Below are 19,053 nucleotides of genomic sequence, written 5' to 3'. Positions count from 1 at the left end.
CTGGTTTGAATACATAACTAGCTCTGAAACCAGGAGTTTCCAGATTATTGGTTGTTTTGCAGATATGTCATTTGGCTTGAGGGCCTGATCCTGCCATTCGGGGTACATGGATCCACCCGCATGGATCTACAGTAATTGCAGAATCACAGCCCCTGTTAGAAATCTCTAATGGATTTATGTGCAACATGCCTCCAACACAAATATAATCAATCTGTAATTTAATTGCCGATGAAGACTCTTGCAGCACACACACCGTGTATGATTTAACCAGACCCTTGCAATCATCCATATATTATGTAAAGCTGGAGTGCATTGTTCCTTTTTTGATGTCTTGCGATACTAATGAACAAAAATGAAGCTGAATTGTTTACATTAGGCCAGATTCTGATCTCAGTAACATCCGTGTAAGTCAGGGAGGGAATGTATTTATACTGGGGGTAACTGAGTTCAGAATCTGCCCCATTCTGTTCTGTTGAAATAATCTTTACGTTCAGTTTTCTTCCAGGCACTTAGGCACATGGAAAAAATCCAAGAACTATGAGGGATAGATTGGTAGGGCCCATGATGGCTGCATTCTGAATGATAGTGATAAACTACTTTCTTAATTATTTCTAGCAACCAGTACTGAAACACGCAGAACGGAAGCAATCAATCTCCTGTTTGTTTCCAAAGTTTCCAACTGGAATCTTAAATGTTTGTTTCAGAATTAACTGAATGACAAAGCAGCATAAATTCTCCAAATTATTTGAACCAGACTCTCCTCAGGTAATTATCCTCATACCATAGAAGAATATGAATAAATTGTTCCCATCCAGAGCCGTACTGTGACCCTACCTGGGACAGTCCCAGGTCTTTTTATCACAGCAGGTCATCATTTATTCATAGGCGGTTTACTGTTAAGATACCTCACTTAAGCTACATCTAAGCTACGAGCTAGGGGTGTGATTCCCTGGCTTGAGTACCCATGCTCATGCTAACTAGCACAAGTATAAAGAGCAGTGTAGCACAGCAAGTGGCAGTGGAGTCACAGCTGAGCCATGTCAAGTATAAACCCTACTAAAAGTGGTGGTGCTGCTGCGCTACTACCCATGCTACCATGGCTACGCTGCTATTTATACTTGTGCTAGCTCAATGAGAGCTGGCGCGAATATGCGTATGTGAGCAGGAGAAACACACCCTTAGCTCATACTGTTTATGTAGCCTTAGAGCAAAGGAACACCCCACCTTGGCCCCTCTTCTCAAAGCCAGCAGTGCTCTGCTCAGTGCAGAATGTTGGGTGGAAGGACAAAGTGGCTGAGAGCCATGTGTGTACTACTGGGGCAGCTCCTTGTATTCATTACAGCAACCCGCGGGTTGCTGTGATTTAGGCCATTTGTAACAGCCTCTAGGACCGTTTACCAGCCAGGCAATCACTGGAGCTCCAGACAGACCCCATTTCCTCCATCTGTATGACCCAGCATGAATGCTACATTGAGAAGCTGTGGAGGACATGGCTCCTCTGTCCCAGGGGCTCCTCAGCTACATGGTTAGGGCAGCAGCACTGGCAGAATCTGGTTGTCAATCCAGAGGATTTTGGAATTAACAGATTCCCCCTGACCCCAAACTAGAACAAATGAGCTATTAGGGGAGATGGAAGAAATGTTAATTTTGGAAGTGGGGGAACTACTGGATGAGTAACAAAGACATGGGTAATTTTGGTTTGGGACTAAGTATTGTGACATCTACTGGGGAACACAGGGACTGAAGAGTGGGGGCTCATTGAATACAGGCTTTTAAGACTGACACAGAAGGCACCACACTTAAACAGCTGCCCCTCGCTATTCCAGCAGGGGACAGGGTAAGAAAAAATAAGCTGGAGGGAGGAAGTCTGAGCTCCACATAAGGCAAAGATTGAGTGTTAGGTCCTGGCAGATGCTATAATGTATTCAATGGTAAAAAACTAAGTTACTGTGGAGTTAAGATTGCCCAGTGGTAGATGGTCCCCTTGCAGAATGCTGAGCTGAGCAAAACTCAAAGTTCAGGAAACACAGAGGAAAGGCTGCTCATGCAACCTTAACTCTATCCTCTTTCAGCAATGCCCCTATACTCATTAACACACAAACCTCTACTCTGCCAACCCTGCAGTGCTGACATGCACCAGCTCGTCACCGTCCTTTACAACCCATTCACTCTCACCCACAGGATTCCATCTAACACAATTAAAGGATACAAAGGGGAAAAAAAGGTTGCCCATGACACCTTCCCTCTGTTCCCCTGGAGCTGGCAGTAGCCAACAGGAATTAGTTGCATATATGTCAGGTGTGGTCACAGTGTGTTAGGTGGGTCTACACTAACTGGTGTAGACAGTTGCTGGGGCTACTTGGTAAAGATGTGCTTGCGATATGAAGGCATGTGTGAAAGAGCTGGGATTGTGATGTGAGGAGATCTGTGTTTTCCACCCTCTAATGTGTCTGAGGAAAGGAAAGAGGTGCAGTTGTACCTTCAGGATGCAGCTTTTCTATGCAGTATTGCGCAAGTTATGTCAGTACCAGGGGGTAGGGATTTAATTACAAAAGATATTATCAGTACTGGGGTGAAACGGGGGGTGAAAGGGAAAGCTGGAGGGAAGGTTTTAACTCAAACCAGACCTCCTTCAGCATCCCCTCACATTGCAGTTATGGGTGACCCACCTCCCCAAACACCCAAGTCTCCTACTGCACCCCAGGCCTGCCTCACAGGACCTTCTCCTAATTCAAATCCCTACCGCTCACCTCTAGCAATTTAGTCTGTCTCTGAATCTTGGTAGTGTGGCCTAACAGTGGGGAAAGGAGGCCTAAAAGCTCAATGACAAAGGAAGTATTGGTCAGAAATTGGAGAATTAAATTCCAACAGAAATGAAAAAAATTGTATTGCTTTCTGACAAGTTCTAAAGAGTTTAGTGGCTTCTGTCCATTTCCCCAGGAGACAAGTGTGTCCACACCACAAATCCCACCCTAACTGGCAGTAGCAGAAGGGAAACCAAGGACTCCGTGAGTGTGGAGACTAACTACCTACCTCATCATCCCTAAAAGGGCTGATTCCCAGCCAGGTTAAGGTTAACCCATACTGGCAGGTCAGTGTGCAGGATCTAATGCTGATACTCCTTGTTATAGACCTGTTCGGTGGAGGGAGGACATCAATCCCCAGGGCCATGCAGCACCTTCCACCAGGCCGAAAATTGCAAATTGTTATATGATGAAGCAGAACAACCCCCATCATAAATGTGATGCATGGCCATAACCTTAGACAGGAATGGTGACACACGTTATCCTGTGAAGGAGGGATACCTGACGGCATATATGGAGTAAGAAAGCAATTAAGAGAAGGATCCGACATGGCACAATGGAAACTACATGGAACTGTGTAAAGTATTTTCATAGCCTGAAAGAAAGGGTGAAAATTATATTTAAAACTCTCTGTATTTATGAACCAGGCAATAAGACAGTTGATTCAGCTCAGTAGTTTTTCTTTTGTAGTCAAATTGCTCAGCAGTAGAGAAGAAACTTTAGTTTGCTACCATTTTAAGAGAATGGAGGTCTGACAGGTTGGAATATGCCTGTACAAACCTGTAACAAATTGTGACCTTCCCTTGTAAGCATCATTTTGAAGAATGTGACTTGCTTGTTGAGTGTGTAAACTGTGACTGGTTAGGGCTCACCTATATGAGGAGTTTATCTGGCATCACAAATCCTGATTAACTCCATGTATGGATTTTTTCCAACATTAGAGTGCTTTATTCCAAATTCACTGAAGTCACTAAACTAATACAGAATAGTAAATCTGCTTTAAATTAACACCCTACTTTATATCATACTAACTTCCATGTATAGACTAGCCCCTAGAGATGTCAAGGACCGACCTCGCATCTTATTGTAATTCTAGACACATCCCTGAAGTTACTAATGCAAGAGTAATCGGCAGTGCTTGTCAGAACAATGGGTTTGCTAAAGAGAATGAACAGGAAACTGGTTTTCTCAGTTTATCTCCAAATGGGCTTGGACTTCAGCTACCTAACTGGTATACCAAAGATGGTCAGGGAGTCACATGACAGAAATAACTCTTTGAAACCCTTTTTAAGGGCATGATCTGGCCAGTTTTGGTCTCTCCCCATAGCCAATCACCTCCAGAGAATAGAAGGATACAGGCCAGAGGGACCTACCCACCTAACACACAGACTAAGCCTGAGGAATAGAGCTGGTCATAAAATTTTCATTAAAGCAGTGTTCCCTGGGAAAATGCCATTTGGACAAAATCATGATTTTTCCCCTACAAAATCTTATTAATTTTGATAACATTTCCTTCAAAAAAAATGTGAAAACCATTTTTCGTAAAATGTTGTTTGAAAACAAAACTTTTGGTTTAAAAATGTACTGAATGTAATGTTTTGGTGTTACCCTGGGATCACTTTCTCAGGATACTGAAAGTAACTGCTCCTCTAAGTAGTACACTGAGATTCACAAAGAAACTTCCACGTGGCGATGCTGAGCATCACCAGGCCTAAATTTTAGGCACCTAGGAAAAAAAAAAAAAAAAAGCACTGGGATTCACAAAGCCTGAGTTTGGTGTCTCGGCTCCCTATGCAATGAATGGAGAGAGACAGGTGGCTCAGAGTGGGATTCATAAAAGTTAGCATGCTAAGTGCCTCCTCACCTAAATTAGCCAATGGGAGATGCTAAGTCAAGGCAGGGGATGCGGGTGCTAAGTCCTTCCCCTCTCTTGAAGTTGGATGTCCAAGTCCAGGTTGCTGGGAGGTGCCTCCTTTTGCTTTGGGAATCTCAGCTGCAAAACCTCTCTTGGAGTTAGATTCATACATCATTTTAGCAAGAAATCAGAAGAAAGGAGGACTTCTCTCGACACTCTTAGCCCTGGGGTTGGGGCACTCACCTGAGATGTGGCAGATACTTGCTCAAATCCTTTCTTGCCCACAGGTGCGGCAGGGGGACTTGAACCAGCAGGTTTTTCAAAGCCCACGTGAGGGAACCTAACCATGGCACTAAGGGAGGCTTTTCTCATTGGCCTCCATTTTGTACAAGCTAACCTATAGAGGCCTGATCTGGTAGGCAGGATCTGAGCATGCTTACCTGATCAGGCCCCACAAGCAAGTTAAACGGAGGAACAGCTGGAATGTAGGTGCCTAAAGTGCTAGACAAACTCACAAGTGCTTTTGTGAATCCAGGCCTGCGTGCTTGTTAACCCACAGACTGGGATCTGCTATTAGTGTGCTCAGGAATTGACATGACTGTCGTTCGATAATGACAGAAAGGCTTTAATTACTATACTTATAAACATATAAAATGAGCCCCCAAACCAAAAGTCCAGTATATTTTAGCTGCAAAAGCAATTATCCTCACCAATGCAGGCAACAGGCGGTGATGGTTTCTTAGCAGCTTCCCCCGAGAGCCTGGATCCTCGGTCTCAGAAGGCAGCTGGGCAAGTGGTGTTCTCGTCCATCCTCCCTGTTCAGGGAAAAGGCCCAGATAGGGACAGTCGCATTGGGGAAGTAAATGCGTGGTTACGCAGGTGGTGTCGAAGGGAGGGCTTTGGATTCTTCGATCATGGAATGCTGTTCCAGGAAGAAGGATTACTAGGAAGGGACGGGATACATCTAACGAAGACAGGGAAGAGTATCTTCGCAGACAGGCTGGCTAACCTAGTGAGGAGGGCTTTAAACTAGTTTCGACGGGGGACCGGGACCTAAGCCCGAAGGTTAGTGGGGAAGAGGGACACCACAAGGAAGCAGAAGTAGGAGGGTGCAGCAGGGGAGGCCTCCCGATTCATACTGTGAAAGTAGGCCACTCAGCTACTTATCTCAAGTGCCTGTACACAAATGCAAGAAGCCTGGGAAACAAGCAGGAAGAACTGGAAGTCCTGGCACAGTCAAGAAACTACGACATGATTGGAATAACTGAGACTTGGTGGAATAACTCTCATGATTGGAGCGCTGTCATGGATGGGTATAAACTGTTCAGGAAGGACAGGCAGGGGCGAAAGGGGGAGGAGTTGCACTGTATGTAAGAGAGCACTATGACTGCTCTGAGCTCCAGTATGAAACTGGAGATAAGTCAGTTGAGTGTCTCTGGGTTAAGCTTAGAAGCAAGAACAATAAGGGTGATGTCCTGGTGGGTGTCTGTTACAGACCACCAGACCAAGAGGATGAGGTAGATGAGGCTTTCTTTACTCAACTAGGGAAAGTTTCCAGTTCACAGGGCCTGATTCTCATGGGAGACTTCAATCACCCTGACATCTGCTGGAAGAGCAATACAGCAGAGCACAAACAATCCAGGAAGTTTTTGGAGAGTGTTGCAGACAATTTCCTGGTGCAAGTGCTGGAGCAACCAACTAGGGGCCGTGCTTTTCTTGACCTGCTGCTCACAAACAGGGAAGATTTGGTAGGGGAAGTAGAAGTGGGTGGCAACCTAGGCAGCAGTGACCATGAGATGGTCGAGTTCAGGATCCTGACGAAAGGAAGAAAGGAGAGCAGCAGGATACGGACCATGGACTTCAGAAAAGCGGACTTTGACTCCCTCAGGGAACTGATGGGCAGGATTCCCTGGGAGCCTAATATGAGGGGGAAAGGAACCCAAGAGAGCTGGCTGTATTTTAAAGAGACCTTATTGAGGGCACAGGAGCAAACCATCTCGATGTGCAGAAAGAATAGCAAATATGGTAGGCGTCCAACTTGGCTTAACAAAGATGTCCTTGGCGAACTTAAACACAAAAAAGAACCTTACAAGAAGTGGAAGCTTGGTCAGATGACTAGGGAGGATTATATAAACACTGCTCGAACGTGCAGGAATGAAATCAGGAAGGCCAAGGCGCAATTGGAGTTGCAGCTAGCAAGGGACGTGAAGGGGAACAAGAAGGGTTTCTACAGGCATGTTGCCAACAAGAGGAAGATTAGAGAAAGTGTGGGCCCCTTAGAGAATGAGGGAGGCGACCTAGTGACGGAGGATGTGGAGAAAGCTGAGGTACTCAATGCCTTTTTTGCCTCTGTCTTCACAGACAAGATCAGCTCTCAGACTGCTGCACTGGGTGGCACAGAATGGGAAGGAGGCGAACATCCCGCAGTGCTGAAGGAACGGGTCCAAGACTATTTAGAAGGATTGGACATTCACAAGTCCATGGGGCCAGATGCAATGCACCCGAGGGTGCTGAGGGAGTTGGCTGAGGTGATTTCAGAGCCATTGGCTATTATCTTTGAAAGCTCGTGGCAACAGGGGGAGGTCCCTGAGGACTGGAAAAAAGCAAATATAGTGCCCATCTTCAAAAAAGGGAGGAAAGAGGATCCAGGGAACTACAGACCGGTCAGCCTCACCTCAATCCCTGGAAAAATCATGGAGCAGGTCCTTAAGGAATCCATTTTAAGGCACTTGGAGGAGAGGAAGGTGATCAGGAACAGTCAACACGGATTCACTAAGGGAAAGTCATGCCTGACCAACCTGATTGCTTTCTATGATGAGGTGACTGGCTCTGTGGATGTAGGGAAGGCGGTGGATGTGATATACCTTGACTTTTGATACTGTCTCACACAGTATTCTTATCAGCAAGTTAAAGAAGTATGGGTTGGATGAATGGACTATAAAATGGATAGAGAACTGGCTAGAGCATAGGGCTCAACGAGTAGTGATCAATGGCTCCATGTCTAGCTGGCAACCGGTCACAAGCGGAGTTCCCCAGGGGTCGGTCCTGGGGCCGGTTTTGTTCAACATCTTTATTAATGATCTGGAGGATTGCACCCTCAGCAAGTTTGCGGACGACACTAAGCTGGGGGGAGTGGTAGATACCCTGGAGGGTAGGGATAGGATACAGAGTGACCTAAACAAACTGGAGGATTGGGCCAAAAGAAATCTAATGAGGTTCAACAAGGACAAGTGCAGAGTCCTCCACTTAGGAAGGAAGAATCCCATGCACAGCTATAGACTGGGGACCGACGAGCTGGGCAGAAGCTCTGCAGAAAAGGACCTGGGGGTAACAGTGGATAAAAAGCTGGATATGAGTCAGCAGTGTGCCCTGGTTGTCAAGAAGGCTAATGGCATATTGGGCTGCATTAGAAGGGGCATTGTCAGCAGGTCACGGGAAGTGATTATTCCCCTCTATTCGGCATTGGTGAGGCCGCATTTAGAATATTGTGTCCAGTTTTGGGCCCCCCACTACAAAAAGGATGTGGACAAGTTAGAGAGAGTGCAGCGGAGGGCAACCAAAATGATTAGGGGGCTGGAGCACAGGACTTATGAGGAGAGGCTGAGGGAACTGGGCTTGTTTAGTCTGCAAAAGAGAAGAATGAGGGGGGATTTGATAGCGGCTTTTAACTACCTGAAAGGGGGTTCCAGGGAGGATGGGGCTAGGCTGTTCTCGGTGGGGGCAGATGACAGAACAAGGAGCAATGGTCTCAAGTTGCAGGGCGGGAGGTCTAGGTTGGACATTAGGAAAAAGTTTTTTACTAGGAGGGTGGTGAAGCACTGGAATGGGTTACCTAGGGAGGTGGTGGAATCTCCATCCTTAGAGGTTTTTAAGCTGAGGCTTGACAAAGCCCTGGTTGGGATGATATAGCTGAGGTTAGTCCTGCTTTGAGTAGGGGGTTGGACTAGATGACCTCCTGAGGTCCCTTCCAACTCTAATATTCTATGATTCTATAAGATGGTAGTTCTTCTCAGTTTCTTGTCAAGAGTGATTCTTCTTCTCTTGAAGCTTGCCTGCTTGCTTATTTCCATTGCTTCTCTTTTATATTCTTAAATCCAATGTTTTTCAAAGCATTTTGGTAATTTGCATGAGTAAACACAGGAATTCCAGAAAACAATACAAGAGGGAGAGACCCATGTGCTTTAATTAGTGAAAAGGTGCTAGCCACCTAGATTTGTTCTTTTGTTTCAGTGTTCCACCCTTCAAACAAAGGGGTATTGGGGTTGTTGTGATTAAATTGAGCAATACCTGGGGTGGCATCCAGCCATTAGCTTTGATCCTAAGTTATTTTGAGAGGTCTGGAGCCATGGAGGTCTAGCACGCCCTGCATTTAACACATTTCTGTTGACTGCATAGATGAGTTACTCCCAGAGGATAAATTCATTAGGGAAAATGGTCCAGACAGAGAGGCAATTAATAAACAGTTATCTTAATGAAATACCAGACATACTTTAAGAATAGAAAGACAGCATGGGTGTGTTGCAATGAGAAACAATCACCCCTTTTCAAAATGGACTCCAGTCACCATTTCACATACTCTGCAATATGCACTTATTAATTTGGTAGTTTAATTTTATAAGTAGGCCCATCTTAGCTGAAATTTCACGGTCTACAGTGCTTATCTTCTTTTCTTCCTGAAAGTATCGAAGTGTTATATTACAACAAACAGGAAACACTTTGATCTAGAAAAGAAGATAAAATGTTTCAATAAATTCTAAGCAGCAGCTGCCCTTAATTTATATATATAGTATGAAATTAATAGAATATTAAACTATTATATTATGTCTGAATATGACATATCATATTAGGACATATCAGTAGTAGCAATGCATTATATGATGTTATAAAATAACATTTCAAAACAAAATGGTTTTGAAATGAAATTTTGAATGTTTCCCCCCAGAATTTCCATCCTGCAGGAAATTTAAAAATATTGGTTTTGTTCAAAACAGATTTTGAAATGTTGATCTTTCCCACGAAATGGAAATTCTGAGTTTCAACCACCTCTTCTGATGTCTCACAGGAAAGGGTGGGTGTAGACTCAGGGGAGAGAGCTTTTGTTGTTTTACTAAGGATCTAGCTTTTGTATGCTTTGAGAGCAACAGTTACTGTGGTTTTAGAAACCCCGCACAAAGCCTGGGTTCCTTACCTTACCTGCCACGTGTCCCCAAAGAGTTAAACTATAAACCAGAGTGTCCATGCAGGTTGACTCTGAGGGGAGCAAGCATCAGTAACCGAGGAAGCTTGGGATCTGAGATTGCTGGTTGCAGTGTCTTGGACAACTGGACTGCATAGTCCCACATTCCAAGCAAGGGGGCCAGACAGAATGTTTATCCCAGGAACATGCCTTAGAGTACGTCCACACTGTGATTAAAGACCCATGGCACAGCTGCGGCTGGTTCAAGCCAACTGACTTGGGCTTGCAGGGTCTCAGACCCCGAGCTCCAGCCTGAGCCCCAATGTCTACACTACAGTTTTATTATCCTGCAGCCTGAGTCCTGCAATCCTAAATCATGTGACCCTGGCCAGCTACAAGTCTTTTATTGCAGAGTAGACATACCCTTAGAGACCCAGAGTTAGAAACAGTAACTGGATGCTGCCCAGACCCAGCTGGCTTGGAGGCACACGTGATCCAAAAGATTGAGTCCAATTACAGCAGATTGGTGACCATCTACTTGGGGGACTCAGACAAGCCTATAACATCAGGGCTCTCCAATGCAATACAAATAAAGAATAAAAATGACGCTAGGCCATACTTATCACAATTCTGGGCAAACTGCCTGGAATACTCTTATACCAGGCAAGTAAGTGTTTTACTTTACAAACATTTGCTTAGTTCGTGTCCTTTCAGCAATTCACCATTCTAGGGCATGTCCAGACAGAATAAAATGTCCCTTTTTGTGAGCAATTCCTTTAACTTTAGGGGAGCCCATGTAGAATCAAGTTGTAATCCTGGAGTACCAAGGCCTATGAGATTTAGATCTACCAGCATTGGGTGGATATTTGCTAGTGTTTTAGTGAGTTTTATTGGCAATAGGACATTTTTACATCTACTTGTAATATACTATTCTAAATCTCCTACACATATGAACTTCTTCAAATCCATTCTATATTGATCCATGAAACCTAGCTCCAAGGATAAAATTCTGTAAACATGCCAAAAATTACATTTAACTTCAGAAAAGGAAAACCATGTATATTTCAAATCTCTAAACCAAATGATCCAGGACAGAGCCTCAGTTGGTGTCATTCCGCATAGCTACATGCAGTTAATGAAGCTACACCAATGTATACCAGCTGAGGACGTGGCTCATAGGGTCTAAATTTCACAATAGTTAATGGGCTTTTAATGTACAAAGATGAACCAAATATGTCCAGGCAGCTTATTGTGCTTGCACATAATGACTGGGTAACTGCATGAGCTAATAGCTAACTGGATGCATAACTAGCTGTTTGTGTGCATCTTCTCCTGATTTTTACTTACATTTACGGTAATTGTATGAGAAAAACGTCCATGTAAGAATGCACCAAACTTTTTTGATCAGGCACATAAAAACAGGAGGGTTGATTTTTTTGCTACATGTAAATCTTAATTTTCTTTCTCTTCCATCTGAAACTGAACTCTATATGCCGTATTCTGCCATCACTCCAGGAACAAAACATGCTGATGGCAATAGGAGTTTGGTAAATTATAATAATTAATAATACAATATAAAAGAAATGGCAAGGTATTCTATGACCCTAAGTTCATTCAAAGTTAAAATATTTACACAGAAAAAAAAATGCAAAAAACAGTGAGAACAGTCGGGCAGAGAAATAATTCACTGCGAATTATTCATGAGCCCCGTTTCTCCATTGCACCTCACCTTATATTTTGTATTCCAACTGATTTTGTGTGTGTGAGTGTGAGAGAGAGAGAGAGCGCACGAGCATGAGCATGAACATGTTTTCTGGGTTCAACAATGTGTGACTTTAATGGCATGGATACCGTATTTACAATTTCAAATAGGTATTTGGGTGACTGAATAGTGTTCAGGTGCCCTCTAGTGGTTATAAACTGAATATTTCAGGATTGCTGGCTTTATAGTATTGCTTAAACTCCCAGATTCCCATACCTCAATTCCTTCATTTGAGCTAGCCTCTCTCGTATTTGGACAGTGGAAGAACATTTGATCACAAAGGCTGGCCTTTGCCACATCCTGCCAAAAATCAACTATCTGTTTTCAAGATATTGGATCAAACACAAGGTCTTTAAATCACTTCCAACCCCAGGTCAAGAATGCTAGTATTAATGCATATTGTGCCCCGCTGCTCTGTAGGGTGCACAAGAAGGTGCTCCAATTAATTATAGATATTTACAATGAATATTAAAAGATACCATGTTGTATCTAAAATGTGTATCATGTGGATGAAAGCAGAAAATTATCTTAGTTATTCTTAGAATAAAAGTTTTTTGATGCAGGGACCATCTTTTTGTTCTGTGTTTGTACAGCATCGGCACAATGAGGTCCTTGTCCATGACCAGGGCTCTCAGGCACTATCACAATTCAAATAAAAATAATAAATATTATTAATTATTATTAGTAACAACCACCAGCACACCCCATACTCCTCCATATACAGCCATCACCCTGTTTGGAAGACCCTGTTCTTTAACTCTTTCAGCAACATGATCTGTAAATTTTGTTTGCTGTTTTCTATCTTTACATACTGCACTGATTGTAAGTAATCTTTTTATCCTTTCACCAATTTGTCTTCATCCAGCATGAAGTATATACTATCCAGTACTCTTTAGCAAATGCAAATTTTAAATGATTTTAAAATTAACGGTGTTTTAACCTATATCATTCAAAGGAAACATCTGCTTCTCAATGTATGTGTATCTTTGTTTCTGCTTAGAAAATGAATAGTTACACTTAAACACAATACGAGTTGCATAATTCTTTGCAAAGTTGGATATGAAATCAATTAATCTAACCATTATCTTCTGGCGCAGTGGAGATCATGCTTTTCCTGTTTTTCATGGCACTGACATTATCTATGAAGGTGCTAAACACCTACTTTACACATCATAAAACCTGCATAAATTCAAATAAAATCCAGCGTGTCAGCTAGGCACCTCAAAATAATAGTCATGAGTTTTTGTGCCTAGTGGCATGCTGCTACATACCTTGGACACTAGATGGCGAGTAAGTCACCTACTCCCTCTCCCCCGGCCCCACCAATAGAGCTTTATGAAACTCAGCTTTTAAATTTGTGCGAGACTAAGAAAAATGTATTTTGGGCAGCCTCACAGGCCCTACATTTTGATGTATTTGTGATTTCAATGACATGGCTACTTTACCTTCAAAGCCTCGTGAAAGCAGGAATGTTCACATTTTTTATGATAAAATTGAATTTTGATGCTAAAATGAAGAACAGTCTAGTGGCGATGGTACTGGCTCATGCCCTGAAAGACCTTGTTTTAGTTTCTAGTTCAGCCACAGACTTCCTATATAACCTTAGGCAAGCCACCTAGTCTTTCTGTGCCTCAGTTCCTCAGCAGTAAAAGGGGGATGTTACACAGAGGTGTTATGAGGATAAATACATTAAAACACTGTGAAGTGCTCGGATACTACAGTGATGGAAGCCAGATAAGTACTTTAGATAGCAAGAAATTAACTTTGCTCATAAAATGTTTGGCTCTAATTATGGATCTTAGCAAAAATTCTCCGAAAACTGACTGGCCCTGCCTACCATGGTGGGGAGCAGGAGTTAAGCCCCCGCTTCTTACTTCCAGGAGGTCCTGCAGTCCTGCCTACCCCATGAGGGGTCCACGGCCCTTAGGTGGCCTGTCCCAAGTGGCTCCGTGCCCCCTGTCCCTGCTGCTGGAAGGCAAGAACCCCCTGCAGCCCCTGGACTCCACCCTGGCTTAGCGGCGAGCAGGAGTTAAGCCCTTGCTTCTCCCTTCCAGGGGGTCCTGCAGCCCCGCCTACCCCATGAGGGATCCACGGTCTAGCTCATAATATTTTAAAAACAAAAACCACACTCCACTGAATTTTGTGGAGCTCTGCATTTCATTTAAAAATACCTTGCACACTTCTAAAATGCCATTTCCTAGAACTACACCCACTTGATCAGTAATGAAATGGAAAAAAAATTCCCACACCCCCCTAAACCGAGAAATGCCTTCCTAGTATTCAGTTCTATTATAATCCCTCAAAAAAGAAAAACAAGCAAAATTCTCACTATCTGCACTGCAGATCTGTTGTTTAATTGAGGGCTACACAAAATTCTGTGTAATGAAATTAAAATATATAATAGGAATCAACAGTGAAAATTGATAGAAGTTAGCATATACAATGGAGAGAATGTAGACCTCTTCACCATCTATACTATTGCATATACTCACTGCAGTCAGTGGGAACTGCATGACCCAACTGATGGAATGATTGCGTTCCTTGCTTTTGTATTCAGCTCTAGGTATCACATTACCAGAAAGATATTACAAAACAGAAGAGCTCAGAGGAGGCCAACACAAGCGATTAGAATGCTGAACTGATTCACATATAAGCAAAATTGAAGGGAGCGGCATATATACAGTGTTACTGCAGGCTTGTCCACACTAGAAGCAGCGCAGCTGAACCAATGCAGCTGTGATGCTGTAGAGCGACTGGTGAAGACGCTCTATGCTGACAGGAGAAAGCTCTCCAGTTGGCATAAAAAAACCCTTCTCCATGAGAGGTGATAGCTACATCAGCGGGAGAAGCTCTCCCACTGACATATTGCTGACCACGCCGGCGCTTATGTCGGTGTAACTTACATCACTCGGGGGGAGGGCGGGGGTTATTCACATTCCTGAGCAACATAAGCTCTACCGACATAAGTGGTAGGTAGGGTGTATAAGCACTTAATGATTAAAGGATGGGCAAGGGTACATCAAAACAGTGTACAGGTATTTGAAAGGTGTAAACATCAAGGATTCTTTAACGTGGCTGGGTAGCTAGGAACAAAAAGATGAAATGAATAAAGAATATAGTCAGATGGTGTCAGAGTATGAAATAGTCCCCTAGTAGGAGTGGTGGAAGCTTTATTACTTGGGACTTTTAAAGCTAAATTGTCAAAGCACCAGAAAATGGACCATAGGGAACAAATCTGCACAGGGAAGGTAATAGGTTTCAAAACCAAATTCAGATTGTTTCCATGATTCTACTAACTTTGTTTTTCAGTGTAATCAATCACATGGCTCTAGGGAGGTGGAAATGAAACGCAAGGTATTTTGGGAAAAAAATATCATTCTGAAAGCAGTTAGAAATGACTCCTTCCTCCCACATAGAGGGCAGGGCCCTCTGGACGGAATCGTCTGCTTAAAAGAGAGGGTGGAAGATGTTGCTGCTCCTTTAACCCTGGAGAGCGTGGGCAGCATGTGCTTTCTTTCTAAACTGTCAGCTCCCAAACTGTAAGAATCTCAAGTACTATTGGCTACACAGTAGTTGCAAGCGAGAGGATAGTTCCATTGGCAGCCCTTATTTTCAAGCGCTTAAAGAGTCATGCTTTAATGTGAAGCTTGCCATTAGAGGTAGGAGGTACCAGCTGTACAAGACTGCCCTTTACAAAATAGTTACAAAATCTATGGTGTAATGATCATCTGATAACGGTTACGATTTCATTTTCTGTGTTCCACCTTTCTAAGGTCTGCACGTCTCCAGGGCAGGCTGCCGTTACGTGAGGCAGAGTTAATGCAACACGGCATGTAATGGAGGAGATGTGTCTTGTGCTGTCCCCTTACAAAGACTTTGCTTTGTTTTCTCGCATAATCTAAGGCCTTGTCTACACTGGCACGTATGCTGGCAAAACATTTCTCGCTCAGGGGTGTGAAAAAACATCCTTGAATAACACAAGTTTTGCCGGCATAAGCACTTGTGTAGCTCCATTATGTCAACAGGAGAGAGCTCTCCCGCTGACATAATAAAATCACCTAAACGAGCGGCAGCAGCTATGTCACAGGGAGAGCGTCTGCTGCTGACATAGCAATATCCACACAAGCACTTGTGCTGGCAAAACTTATGTCGCTTAGGGGTGTGGGTTTTTTTCTGAGCAACAAAAGTTTTGCTGGCCTAAATGCTAGTGAAGAGAAGGCCTAGGATGGAGGTTATTTAGAGCTGAAAGTGGTTAATGGCTCCCACATATGTAAAAGGATAATACCAGGTGTTGAGCCTTACGTAGGAACTAGCACCAGTGACACGTAGGCAGTTATCACCTCATTAAAGTGTCCACTGGGCACAGAGAGGCCAAAATGGATGCACTTCCAGGTGCCATTAAAAGTCTCCTTGCCTTTATTCAAAAGAGACAATCAATCGATGGAATACCCTTGCCCAAACTGGGTATGGGCTGGGGTCAGCTCCAGAAAGGAAAAAAAAAAAAAAATCTAGTTGGCGTCTATAGGCCTTCTCTTTGCTCATGGAGATCTGGGCCTTCTCACCCATTCATACAGTGACCAGGCAGTCTGTTAATTGAGCCTTCCCTTCCCAAGGTATAGTCCTCCTCTCACCAGCGAGCTTTAGTCACCAGGCCTCTGGACCCAGGTCCCTGGAAATAGGAACGGATGCTCCTATAGTCAGTACAGCCAAATCAGGGTCCAGGCTCCTTCCTGTTATAGCCTGTTCCTGCCGGATTCCAAAAACACCAGGTGGAGATGCCTCCCTCCAGGCTTGACACTGCTGGCAGGTGTTGTGGGGAAGGACTGATTAAAGTCTCTCCATCTTCAGGACAGACAATGAACCCTCTTCTGGTGCGTCCCACTGCACAGTTCTCATCCAGGCATCACATCTTGTTTGAAGAGATGTAACTAAATGCTACATATATTCACAGACTCACTGCTGAGCATGGTGCCTGCACAATGGTCCTTTCATCAGTGTTACACCAAATAGGTGCAATGTTGCAGATACACAGGGACCATGCCACATTCAAATAAACATAGTTGCACTGATTTCACTGACTATCCCTTCAGCAGCATGATCTGATGCAGTAGGCATATACTGTACCTCTGAGGTGTACTGCATTTTGGGGGACACCCACAATGTGGGTGAGATTTCAGATCACGTCTAACCAATTTAGCTCCCCTTCCTAATGTTCTGCATTTGTTCCTCCTCACTCAACCACTGTTGCTTCCCACTGACTGGCTTCCCCCAATAGGTTTGTCAGGTGCCCTTAGCCACCCACTTCTGGATACTGACTCCCATCTCGGACTCTGTCTTAAACCTCTGGCCTTTGCTTCCCCACCCAGCCCCTACCGAAGTCTTCAAAGCTCTTCTCTACTCCAACTATGGTCTCCAAACAGCCATCCTCCCGGGACTGGCCCTGGTCTGCACCCCTCTCTGCTGAGAATGCTGGAAGGTGGGGGGAGGCTGGGAAGAAGTGGAGTAATTGGAAGGGAAAGGTCATTACTGGAGGTAAGAAGGGTGACTAAGGAGAAAGGGGAACAGATGAAGCAATGAGGTGACTGGGGGAAATGGTGGAGAATGTGTTGAATTCTAGGGGTGGTAATAAAGGAAAAATGATGTTCCTTTGTTTCAGGAAACTTGACTTCTTTATATGGAGTGTGAGTTCTGTCCCACATCACACATGAGAGGAGTGTGTATGTGACAAGCTTTCAGACAACAGCACTCTGCATGCTTACTGGAGTGAGTAATCAACGTTTGCCACTGATTCTTAAAAAAAACAAGCACACGTGTGCACACACACACACACACACACAAACAAATAAAATTAAATGCAAATCAATTGCATTCATACAAAAATATGGATGAAAATTCAAATGCAGGAGATATGTTTCTCCAGCTGCATTTACTTGGCTACAGTGCGCTAAACACCTATCAAACTACACAAACAGTCCTAATCAAAGGAAAACTCCAGATGTCTTTAAACACTGTAAAAAGCATGCAGTGGGCATGTCTGCATACTACAGATGTATGCAATATTGTTGTACCTGTGTTGGTCCCAGGATATTAGAATGACAATTATGTGGGTGAGGTAATATATCTTTTATTGGACCAACTTCTGTTGGTGATAGAAACAAGTTTTCAAGATTACAGAGGGCTTTTCTTCAGGTCTGGGTCTCAGAAGTGGAACAGCTTGTTTAATCATTAATATATTTCAAGGGACCAATCAAGGTGAAGTGGTCCACTAACAACCTTCCAGTCATAGGGGGAAAGGAAAGAGTGTGGGGAAAGGGAGCTGGGGTCCTCATCCTCAAAGGAAACCTACACAACAACACTTTCCAAAGACGAGGGGGGAGGGAGGGTTAAATTCATAACTTTGCTACACTAAAAATCATGAAGAGACACCCTAGATTTATGGCTTATTACAGAAAACTGTAATCCACTAAAAAAAAACATCTCCCAGGTGCCTCCCCTTCTTACTTCCCCACCCCCATGACTGGAGGGGTGTTAATTGCCCACTTCAATTTGAACAGTCCCTTGAAATGTGTTAACTACTTATGCTAAACAATGTGTCCCACCTTATATTTAGCTGTGATGCTCTGTGTATGTTTCCCAGATCTGAAGAAGAGCTTTGTGTAAACTTGAAAACTTGTTTCTCTCACCAACAGAAGTTTGTTCAATAAAAGATATTACCTCACCCATCTTGTCACTGCATACTATAGAGTTATAGTAACACCTTACCCTAGTGTGGGAAGCCATCATGATCCGTATTTTCTCCTGAGCACATGACACATCAAACAATTAAATAATAATAATTAATAATCAGTTCAGTGTCATAGGGTATCTAGGTTAACAATCTCTGAAACAGGGCTAAAAGATACAAGGTCTGTATACCTCCATTAGGAAACTCCTCTTTCCAGTGGTACAAAGCTACTGTTTCTAACTCAGAAGGTCCAGACTTTATCCCTGTCTCTGAACCAGAACTGAATATTGCACCTCACATCAGCAAAATCTGGGGGGCGGGGAAGGGGCATGGAAGGTTAATTCCATCGCAGGGATGGGACAGAGGGAGGACAAAGGAAATATTTGTCAAGCTTTTTTTTAATGTCAATTGTTTGAAGCTGCTAGAGGTTTGAAAGTTATAAGTCATCTTGGCAGAGGTGGATCAATAGGCAGAATGCAATTAAACTGTCAGAGGTGCATAAGAGATGCCAGTTATGTTCTCTCTTTGTTTGGCCACATGACTTTCCCATTTATCTCATAGTTCCATGGATTAGTATTTATCACCACTAGATCTGAGTGAAAAAATGGGGAGGGGGAATACTGAAAATATCATCAAAGGGTTTTTTTGGGGGGTGGAGTGCACAGGGAGTGTGGGAGTTTTAGATCTAAATTTAGAATTTTGAAAAGTTTCACCGAGCCCCAATCCCCAACC

General features: G+C 43.6%; 1 long non-coding RNA gene across 1 annotated transcript in view; it reads right to left on the bottom strand.

The window, feature by feature from the left end:
- The window catches only part of LOC137165467 (uncharacterized), a 104,423-nt gene that overhangs the window by 37,022 nt on the left and 48,348 nt on the right, over nt 1-19,053 (bottom strand). The window lies entirely within an intron of this gene.

Source organism: Emydura macquarii, unplaced genomic scaffold (genome assembly GCF_026122565.2).
Source record: "Emydura macquarii macquarii isolate MOO-44397 ecotype Brisbane River unplaced genomic scaffold, CSIRO-AGI_Emac_v2 contig_2768, whole genome shotgun sequence".
Classification (NCBI taxonomy): domain Eukaryota; kingdom Metazoa; phylum Chordata; order Testudines; family Chelidae; genus Emydura; species Emydura macquarii.
Note: the sequence above shows the minus strand (reverse complement) of the source record. Positions and strands in the feature narration are given on the sequence as shown.